The sequence below is a fragment of the Miscanthus floridulus genome, chromosome 7 (genome assembly GCF_019320115.1).
Source record: "Miscanthus floridulus cultivar M001 chromosome 7, ASM1932011v1, whole genome shotgun sequence".
NCBI lineage: Eukaryota > Viridiplantae > Streptophyta > Magnoliopsida > Poales > Poaceae > Miscanthus > Miscanthus floridulus.
In genome coordinates, this window is record NC_089586.1 from 78,281,215 (window position 1) to 78,292,757 (window position 11,543).

Sequence of the window (11,543 nt, forward strand, 5' to 3'; positions counted from 1 at the left end):
ACTATACTGAAGCAGAAATCGATGGATCGATCAGCAGCAGCAGACTTGCTAGCTGTTGGTCAGAGGACAGAGGCATTTCCAACTTCAACTACTGCATAATAACTTTAGTCGATCTGGAACATATATAGGGTACTTAATTACATAGTTAAGGCTCTGGTGGGTTCTTTAGGCGCTCCTAAAATTCCTGTCACATCGAATGTTTGGACACATGTATAGAATATTAAATATAGACTAATTATGAAACTAATTGTATAACTTGCGACTAATTTGCAAGATGAATCTTTTAAGCCTAATTAGTCTATGATTTGACAACATGTTGCTACAGTAAACATGTGCTAATGATAGATTAATTAGGTTTAAAAAATCATCTCGCAAATTAGCCTCCATCTATATAATTGATTTTATAATTAATATATATTTAATACTTATTATTAGTATCTAAACATTCGATGTGATATGAATTTTAGAAGCGACTAAAGAACTAGACACCCCCTGATACTCGTGAGCTAGTGAGGGGACGTCTGAACCTTAGATAATAGAGTAATTCCTCGTGTGTGCAGAACCGGTGCATTTATATATAAATGCCTGGGGGTGACGATCGACATGACATCGTCTCCTTTCTTCGTGTATCGTCCTCTTGCTAATAACCTCTAGTATATATCCATCATCTCCTGTTGCGCTATCCACGTCCATCTGCCTATTGCTTACACACATGCAGTGGATTAATTATAAATTATATATATATGCCTACGTGATCGATCGACGTACCCAGCAGGTACGTGCAGAATCGCCTATCTATCTCTATCTATCATTGGAAGAAAGGAAGACGTTGTACGTACAAGATCAAGATGTAGCCCATGAATGTGTTTAAAGGCCGCGTATAATCGGATACAAAAGGAGCTACTACTCTGATGACATCGATCTAGAGTACGTAGTCGCGTCTGAAACTAAACACTAATTTATTGTTCCAACGTGAACGTAGTACTGCTCAGCTCTAACACTATTTATTAGTTCCTCGTGCCGTAGTCGCCGGCTTTCTTCGAAACCTTTGGTTACCTAGAGCTGAGCCGTTTGTTGTTTGATTTGGTGTTGTCTAATTCCTCTTAATGAAATACATGCTACATGACACGTTCGCTAAAAAAAATATCCCAACAACAGACAGGTGCAATTCCAAAGTATGATACTTGGTCCCAGTCCCATAGGGCAACCATGCATTTCGTAGCCACACCAGCTTTGCAATTGGGCAAGTAAATAGCAAATCAAATATTTTGGATGCATGTTTTCATCTTCATTACAGAAATAAATAACATTTGGGACATAACGTCCACTTTCATGTTATCTTTATAGTTAGGGAAGCATTAATTGTTCTGTGTAACAACCACACAATATATTTTGATCTTAACAAGAAGAAACTATTATTTCCTTTCCAGATGGGACAAATTATATTGAGGCGGCTCTCGCTGTGTTTTGTTTTCAGCTCATGTTTTAATCACCTGGCCAGTCGATCGATCGACAGCATCTAGATGAGCTGGCCTGTTTTGTTTGCGATGGACCTGAGTAGTCTAGCTTCGTTGTTTGTTTGAGTTTTGTGATTTTTGTCTTTTGACTTAAAACTGGCTTATATGGCTTTGGTTTCTGGACATTGGCATTTTTTCTATTAATTTTTAAATAAGTTTTTAGCTCTCAGGTATCTATCAGCACAATCAAAACCTAGTTTTTTAGTGTTTATTTAACCAGGTTTTCACTATTTCAAAGTTAGTTCAACAACTGGGCTGTTTGTTTGAGCTTCTAGCTAATAGAAGTCAGCACAAAGCTGAAACAAACACACCCTTAAAGCCGAGTCACTTGTGCTAGTGATTAAGCATATATAGGGCCTCTTTGCATTAACTAGGACTAGTTATTAGCAATAGCTAAAAATTAAACCAAATTAGCTAGAATTAGCCAGATAGTTAGCTAACAACTGGTTAGAGCCTTAGCTAAAAAAATAGCTTATTATATATTAGCTCCCTATTTACAAGAGCTAAGGCTAACGGAGGGTGTGTTTGGCAGGGCCTCAGATTCTCATAGAAATATTTCGGATCTAAATTCTCTTAAGAAATGTTTATGATGATGAATTGGAATTACTTTTAGAAACCGTTTGGCTGGTAGTCTAGATTCTAGTTAAAAATCATATAAATAAAAATATGTTCAAAAAATCTAAACTTTTTATGGACGGAGAATAACTTAAACACAAACCATTTTTATGGATGGAGAATAGCTTTGACTCTTTAGCTTAGCAGCCTGTGGGTCTGATGAGGTCGTACAATATATGATATTATGATATATGAAACGGGACAGGGACTGTTCTATTTTAATTTAATTGGCAAACTGAAGCCGCCACTCTAATTTCTCCTGTCAGTAGATTGTCCTCTAGCCATGTCCCATGTGTACTCGCTTATTATCATTGCCTGACCATGGCTTATTCGCTACCTGAAACCTCTTATAGTAGTACTATATATTTTAATCATCATATCAAGGACTTATTTCACATGGCTTATCCTCAGCCTCTGGAGGGGTTAGAGCACTTGAGGACGAGCCAACGGCTTGGACTTCTCTACTATTTGCCCCATTCTAAACGGATCCTAAAAATTAGATTGCTAGGCCCATACCACTTACTTCTCTAGGGGGCCGTGAAATTGTTGAGACGGCCTACAGGACATACGGCCTTAGGGGGCATGACTCCTCCATTGCTCCTTCGAAAGCTATTTTTTTTTTCAGCCGCTTGAGCAGCTGTGCTGCAGCTGCAGTAGTTGAAACGAACAGGCCCATTGATCTGCAAAGTGAGACACACGAGTGAACTGTATAAGAGTAGATGTGGGCTACTACACCAGGCTTGGAGCCCATATATAACGAGGTCATACATAGCATCAACCAAGTAATAATAAAGCAAGATATATAGCATGCAGGTCAACTACTTTTAGGGGCAGTAAAAGCTAATGAGGCCATTAATTTGGGAGAACGGTACGAGTAAAACAGGTGAGGATTATGCAGATTGAATTGCATAAGAATTAAACAGTCTACTCGGCATGCAATTACAACTTACAAGGACCACCTTGCTAATTAGTAGTTCATGATGACCAGCTAGGAGAGGAGGAAAAACTGAGATGCCAAGTAGAATCAATCGGTAAGGCTAGCGCTCGGACGTCCAGCCCCAGGCCCGCGTTCGGACGCAGCTCCCGTGCTTAGTGTCCGCATCGCATCTCACGCACCCCATCTTGTTCCGATCCCATCCAGCGCAAGTGTCTGAAAACCGCGCCTCGCACCAATCCCGTGCCTGCACGGTGGAACCGCGCCCCGTGACAATCCCGCGCTCGCATGGCGGAACCGTGACCCCGTGCGCACCTGCCCTACCTGCAGAGGCGTCTACTGGCCTCGGGCGCCAACACGCTAACCAAGGCAGCGCCCTCAACAACAGCAGTAGGTGGACGACGGCCTGCAACATTCGATCTACTTTTGAAACATCTATATGAAACATTTGCAACATAAGTCTGAGACAGATGAAACACTTGAAACATTCGCTTGAAACATGCGTGTGAAGCCATTGCAACATGTGCAACACTAAAATCTACTTTTGAAACATCCAGATGAAACATTTAAAACAAACATCTGAAACATATGAAACAATTGAAACATAGGCTCACAACATGCGTATATTGCCATTGCAACATATGCAACATCCCAGATCGACTTTTGCAACATTCGGATAAACCACTTCAAACAAAAAGTTTGAAACGCTTGAAACACAACGTACACCCGCACGGGCACGGCCTACCTGTGTGGAGAACTGTAGAACCGGCGGCGACCTCCTCCTGGTGGCGCGGTGCACGCCATGGCCGCGATAGGTGAGGTGGATGGAGTTGCAGCGAGGGACGCCCGCACGGCGCGACACGAGATTGGAACGGGCGTGACCTGGGATGGGGTGCGGCAGGGGATGGCTGCGGCAGGCAAGGCAGAGTGGGGTGAGTAGAGGCATGTCGTGAACGCGGTGGGCAGATGGCGCGTAGACATGTCCGCTATTGGTGGAGGGCGCGGTGGACGCGGCCGCTGCGAGCGGATGACAAGGTGAGAGCAGCCTCGATGATCGGGGAGTGGGGAATGTTCTGGACGACACGCAGACAAATAAGTTGGGAAGCGGAATCAGTTGAAGACTTGAATAGGCCGCAGGGATATTGGTGTTGAGCCCCGATGGCTGCTCAGGCCTAGAACGGGGCGTCCGAACATAGATGCTCAGACGGACGCACTGACAGGAGTACTATAGAAAAACAATTGCTGGATTTTGATGGGAAAACTAACTCTGACTGAGGTCTGAAGTAAACACCCCCTGTCTCTCACAACCTAAAGGCCTTTTTGGTTTCTGCAGTACCTCCTAAAATTCATGTCACATCGAATGTTTGGACATATATATGGAGTATTAAATATAGACTAATTACGAAACTAATTGCATAACTTGCGACTAATTTATGAGACGAATCTTTTAAGCCTAATTAGTTCATGATTTGACAACGTGGTGCTACAGTAAACATATGTTAATGAAGGATTAATTAGGCTTAAAAAATCGACTCGCAAATTAGCCTTCATCTATGTAATTGGTTTTATAATTAATCTATATTTAATATTCCTTATTAGTATCTAAACATTCGATGTGACATAAAATTTAGGAGCAACTGCCTAACCGAAGAATTTATGTCCTGCTAGATTACGAGCCAAAGCTAGCCCAGGTTGGGTCAGGTGTGCAGCATGCAGTGCGCGCCACATGGCTCGTATACAATGGCGAGAAAAATTAATTGCCCTGGAAGTGAGAGCGGAATCACCGCGAATTTCCGCGAAGTACTAGTAGTCGCCTAGCTCCGATCCCCCCGTCCTCTTTTTCAGGCAAGGCGACGCCAAACGCTACGAAACGGGCCATCGTTTTCAGGGGACTTCCGGGCCTTTTGTGATCTTGCCCTTGTCCGTTGCGTCCTGAAAACGCTCGCCTACTGGAAATCGGTGGAAACACATGGCCGTCTGTATCGATCGGATCGCAGCTGAAGACGCAGGGCAGGTTGCGTAGAATGGTGTTGAGATGTGCATGGCAGATTAGAATAGATTAGATTACATTACATTACATTAGTTGTGAGATGACGATGATTCCTGGAAATAAAAAAGAAAGCCAGCATGTGCACACACACTCCTTAATTAATAATGTACATATTTTCTTTGCAGTGACTATCACGCCTTCGTCCATTTCATGACTGCAAAATGTGCTGGAGGCGTGCAAACAAACTTGCATTGTGTGTGCTCGTACGTGATTTTTAGTTGGGTAAGAGTGAGGATGTATGTCTAAACCACCTAGGTTTAATTCCTAGCTTGTCGAGGCCACGTGTTTATAATGGGTGGCGCAGAGCCATTCTATCTGTGATACGAATTCTGTTAAGAGAGAGCAGGCGGACGACACGTGCATGCATGCGTGCTTGTTCACCGATTTATCTTCAACCACTTACACATGCATGCTTGAGTCGATACATAACTAAGGGCGGATAATAATGCAAGTAGAGAGGGAGCAACATGTGTATTAGAGGATTTAATTTGTTGTCGGTCTGTTCTAGTAAATCATCTGTGCTATTATGTTTGTATGAAATGGAATCATGTGTCGATCGGCTTGCTTCTGAAGGTAGAGATGTTCGTCATCATTGCCTTAAGCAAGAACAACCAGAGTCTTCCACAATCAAAACAAGCACATCGACACCTGATTACGTTTCATCCGGGGTCCGGGAGTGTGTGTTCACTCAGCATGGTAAGTTTCACAAGCTATATGCAACAATATTGATATCATCATTGAGATCACAGGGAAACACCATAACTCTTGTGAGAATTTCTAAGATTTTTTTCCTAGTGTGTCCTGTGAAGAGCATGGAGGCTCAATTGGGGACGTCTAGTTAGAATATTTAGATTATATTCTTTTTTGTAGCATGATATAGTTATATATGCTATTTTTCATCCCTTTCTGTGATCGACAAGATGACTATATATATTAGCTTTGAACTTTTCATCTTATTAGTTCTTGCAATCTTTTTATGCACTTGACACTCTAGTGCTTATTGCATGTTTCAGTATGTAGGCTACATTTTTTTTATATAATATACAAGGACACTCTTAATTACTGCAATATAAAGGCTACACTCTTAAAAATACTACAATAATGTATAGCATAAGCAATCATTTTAGGCTGTGCTGAATTTGCTATATCTAAGAAATGTGTGTAGTAGTATTGTTTTATAAAAATGTATAGTACTTAAAATTAAATGAACGGTTTTGATATGATATAATGCTTCAATTAAAACATATAAACTTATTTCATAAGCAATCATTTTAGGTTGTGCTGAATTTGCTATATCTAAGAAATGTGTGGTGTAGTAGTATTGCTTTATAAAAATATATAGTACTTAAAAAATTAAATTAACGATATTGATATGATGCAATGTTTCAATTAAAATATATAAACTTATTTAAAGTAACAACTAACAAAAATTTGGATTTCTTAGGGCGGATGACTTAGTTAACCGTCTTTGGAAATAGTTACCGAGCAAGTAACTTCATGACTTATTCAAACAAAGTCTTATGAAGACATTTATATCAAAATCTAAAACCTTATAGTTGATAGCTTTTTTATTTAAGATCGTTTAGGGACTTTGTGGGGTTGAGATGGCGGACTACAGGGGGTGAATAGTCCTTTCTAAAATTAATCACGCCGGCTAACCGAAATAAATGCGGAACTAAAACTAACGGTCTAGCTAAGACTACACCCCCCTATCTAAGTTCACAAGCACCTTATAAAGATTCTAATTAGGCAACAAAGGTGCCAGGCTAGCTAGAGCTCACCTAATCAATTCTAGAGCAAGGTCAAACAAACCTATGCACTAGTACTTTGGCAACCAGGAGAGCTCCTACATAATCTAGTAAGCAAAAGCACAAAGCTTCTAAGCTCACTAGCAAAGCTCAATAATAAGGCTACACAAGCCAAATTATAGAGCACAAAATACTTAGCTACATAAACTAAGCAATGCAACTAATAAGGCTACTCAAGCCGAATTAGTTACGCAAGAGAGCTACTTCTATGCTACACAAGTAAGAAGGTAACTAGCAAGCTACACAAGCTAACTAATTACAAGGGCAACTACACAAGCACAATATATAAAAAGTAAGTACAAGCTTGTGTAATGGGGATGCAAACCAACAGGAAGACAAGGATGACACGGTGATTTTTATCCCGAGGTTCACTTGGTTGCCACCAAGTTAGTCCCCGTTGTGTCAACCGCTCACTTGGTGGTTCAGCGGCTAATTGGCATCACCCATCAAGCCCACACGTTAGGCACTGCAAGAACCTACCCCAAAAGTGAGGGTAGCTCAATGACACGCTCAACTAGAGTTGCTCTTCGCGGCTCCCGCGGGGTGAGCACAATACCCCTCACAATCACTTTTCTGGAGCACCGCACAATCTTCTTTGCGTGCTTCGACGAAGACCATCACCAAGTCATCTAGGAGGTGGCAACTTCCAAGAGTAACAAGCACCATCGGCTTGCAACTCGATCACCTAGTGCCACTCGATGCAACCTCATGATGCAATCGCACTAGAATCACTAACTCGCAATAGATTCGCACTTCTCGCAAGCACAAGTAAGTTAGAGGCTTCTCAAACCAAGCATACACAAAGGCAACACATCCCCATGGTGCTCAACCTTAGCCAAGCCCGAGCTCCACCTCTATTTATAGCCCCCAAGCCATGGGGAGCAAGCGGATCGGAAGGATGTCTCGTTGTGGCCTGACGCGAGACGCTGCCCGATGGACTCGAGTAGATCATCTGACAGGCCGGATCTCCGGTCAGAGAGAGGTAGGGACCTTCTCTTTAGATTGGGAGGCTGAGCCATGGAAGACATATGAATAGACCCAAGGACAATTTTAGCAAGAAATAGCACAAGCAAATTCTAGAGATGGACTCATGGACCAGCCTATTATGCTAGGATTCATCTTGTTGTTATGGCAGTAGTATCAACGACATTTGATTGATTGCAACCTGTCCGATATGATTCCATATAGGATCGCTCATAATCCAATGCCATCTTATTAGTATATCTTACTACCTTATTATTACACTTCTATATCTATATATAAACCAGAGACGTACACCATGTTCATAGTTTATGTGGTTCTATCTATATAAAGGCGTTATAAACAGTAAAGCCTTCTTATATTTTATACGTTGCATATGAGCATGTATGTACCTAGCAAACACAGCTAGAAAAACATCTTGAAATTTGAAATGGAGGGAGCAATAAAAAGAAAAGGCAGGCCGCTGAAACACAAAGCACATGAAATTTAGCCCACAAATCCAGTATCCAACCCTAAAAATGGCCCAACGAAAATACAGCCCAAGCTGACCAAAATTCAAACCATCTTGCCCGTGTGATCACGCATTCTCTCTAAAAAAACGCATTCTCCCCCTCTCAAAAGGATTAACCGAGGTCACCAAAACCCCTCTGGTCGACCCGCTTCCTGGCCCACTGGTCAGTCTGTGCCGCAACAGCAGGATGCGTTGCTCGCATCGCAGCGGTAGCAACGCCCCCCTCCTGGCCTCCCCTCCCAACAATTCTTTTTTATATATAGGTAGCATGCATGTGCGTTGCTATGGGACAACAAAACTTTTGTACTAAAAACACATGGATCGTACGATAAGATAACAATATTCCAAAATTGTCTTTCTGTCAAAATATAAGTGGTTTCATAGTATCATTTTAATTTGACAAGTAAGGTCATTGCCGCATGTTTCATTAATGGAATTTGCTGGTTTACTGATCTTCTCTTTCTCTTAGCCTGATACCTTAGCGGCACATCAATTAGTCGTCATATACATGAATTAAATAAGAATAAATTTAAACCCAAATTTCCCAGTAGCCTGGTACCTTAGCAGCACATCAGTTAGTCTTCATATACATGAATTAATCAAAAATAAATTTAACCCCAAATAACCCAGACTGTCACCATGGTCGTCGTCATCGCCATTCTTGAACCATATCGTCACTGTCACTTTGTGAGGACAGTGGATCCTCCTCATCGGCGTCGTTCTTATCTTGACCACATCGAGCAGTTTGAACGTTGAAAGAGCATCAGGATTACTTTAACATGTTGTCTTAGCTCCATTTGGATATCAAATATCTACGGAGCATAAACGGAATCAATACAGAGTCATATCTATTGACTCACGATGGCTAAGACAAAATTTATATATACGTTGACTTATGTTAATGAACAGCTATACTCTACTTCTAATTCCTAATCTGATAGTGAAGATGTCGTTGAATGCCTTGCCACTGTTGATAAAACTTGATGATGACAACCTTGCAGTGAAGACTACCTCAAGTTGATTCAGTAAAAGTACAAAACAATGCATCTATGGTGCTAACAAAAATAGTGTGGCCATCAAGACCGATATCACTCTTATTATGTCCTGTAAAAAAATAGTTCAAAAATAGTTTGAAGGGTCGATTGTTCACAGTTCAGAAATAATTTTGACTCAAAAAGTAAAGATGCATAACACTAACAAGTTTTTCTATATGAGTTGACAAACTAACATGACTTTTATATCGGAGCTGACATTCTTCTTACTGCAGTAATCATTGATGTAGAAAACACACACATTAGACAACATTGATTTCAATTAGATACCCCGAATTAGGTGTCTTCTTTTTGCAGTTTTGGCACAGTGAATATCATACTGTATTTTCATATTCATAAGGTTGTCACGATATCAATTCATATGCACTGATCATAACTTAAGTACACCAAAATAAATCAAATACAAGGTATGTATTGGTTACTCAGTTAGTACTTGCAACCTGACACTTGCTAAAAGGAACAAAGAATTTCAGATGATAGCTGCAAGGCAAGTACTCACCGGCACGTGCTCGACCTCCGGGCTCTGGCAGAAGATCTCAATGTCCCGCAGCTTGGAGAAGTAGAAATCTCTTTAGAGCATCTAGTAAGTATTAACCTAAACAAGAAAAAAACTATTTTACTACAAAGTATAACAGCCTAACTCATGATTTGAATATTTCCAATGAGACCAACAAAATGACGCAGACAGCAGAGTGTTTCATTGTTCTCGTCAAATTCTAAAGAAACCAAACAACACGGCATGCAAAAATTTTCCACACAGTGAGTATGACATCATCAAACTGCTTTGAATTAGCAAAGGAATTGAGAAATATTAGGATCCTACAAGGCCTTAACACCACTAAAAACAAATTCTTGCACAAAAATTGAAGCTACTACATAGCATGTCCACATGTTAGTATGTCACATCACACAACTGGAATCAACTCTCATTAGCACTGAACATTCAGAGCACGAAACACAAGGGCAGCAAACTGGTTCAATCAATTTTAGGAAAAAAATCCCCACGCGAGCAGCACAAGGCAAGGGAGAGAAACTAAGCCGTGTCTCACCTTAGTGATCTTGAGCTTGTTGAACACATCCTGTAGGACCTTGTAATTCTGGATCATGTGCATCAGCATGGCACTAGGATGTGTCGCATCCATCAGTTTGCACGCAACCGCACCCGACGCCGCTTGCAGACCATGAAATCGACGAATGGGTTTCAAGGACTCAAAACTTGGACAGAACCCAACCGCTTAGCCCGCATCCTCCCCACAGATTCGCGAAACCTCTGCTGCACCACTAACGTGATCAACATAGATCGGCAAGAGGGACTCGGGCGGGCACTGCTTATCTGAAACAATACAAGGTAGGCTACGCTAGAACAGAAAAATTTCTACCACGTAAAACAGGAACACTGTTGTTATAGATCACGGGATTACCACTAGACACGTAGATGCGGAACTTGATGAAGCGCGTCGGGGCAGTGTAGTCGATCACCTTCACGTCAAACGTTCAGCGGCGTCCTCCTCGTGCAGCGGCTCGTCCAAGTGTTGCAGATGCAACACCTCCAAGGTATCCACACGTGCGGGGAGGAAGCATCGCAAACCAGACTGCTAGATCAACGAGTGCAACTCGGTGAGGGCGTGGGTGATGGACAGCTGATGGGCATGGGAGATGGACAGCTGCTGGGCATGGGAGAGCAGCAGCTGCGCCAAAAGGGTCCTAACCCTAAGCCACCCCTACCCCTCAATATATAGAGGTCCCTGATAGGCCTCTAGGTCCGAGGCCCATTAGTACTCCTAAATCTGGTCCAATTCGGATCAGATCCTCATTGGGCTTCTAGCCCCTTAAGTGTGTGACCCTATAGGTTCACATACATAGAGACATGACGTGAGTACTTCTACTCGGTCAATAGTTGGTAGCGTCCTCTAGCAAGACATGCCAACTCCTATACGCACACGAAGATCATATCAGACGAACCATCACAACATCATGTACATGCTATTCCCTTTGTCTCAAGATATTTGGTCTAGCTCCAAGCCGACCTCTCTTTCTCGATCCTGTGATTCAAAATCCCTTTCTAGGTTAACTCT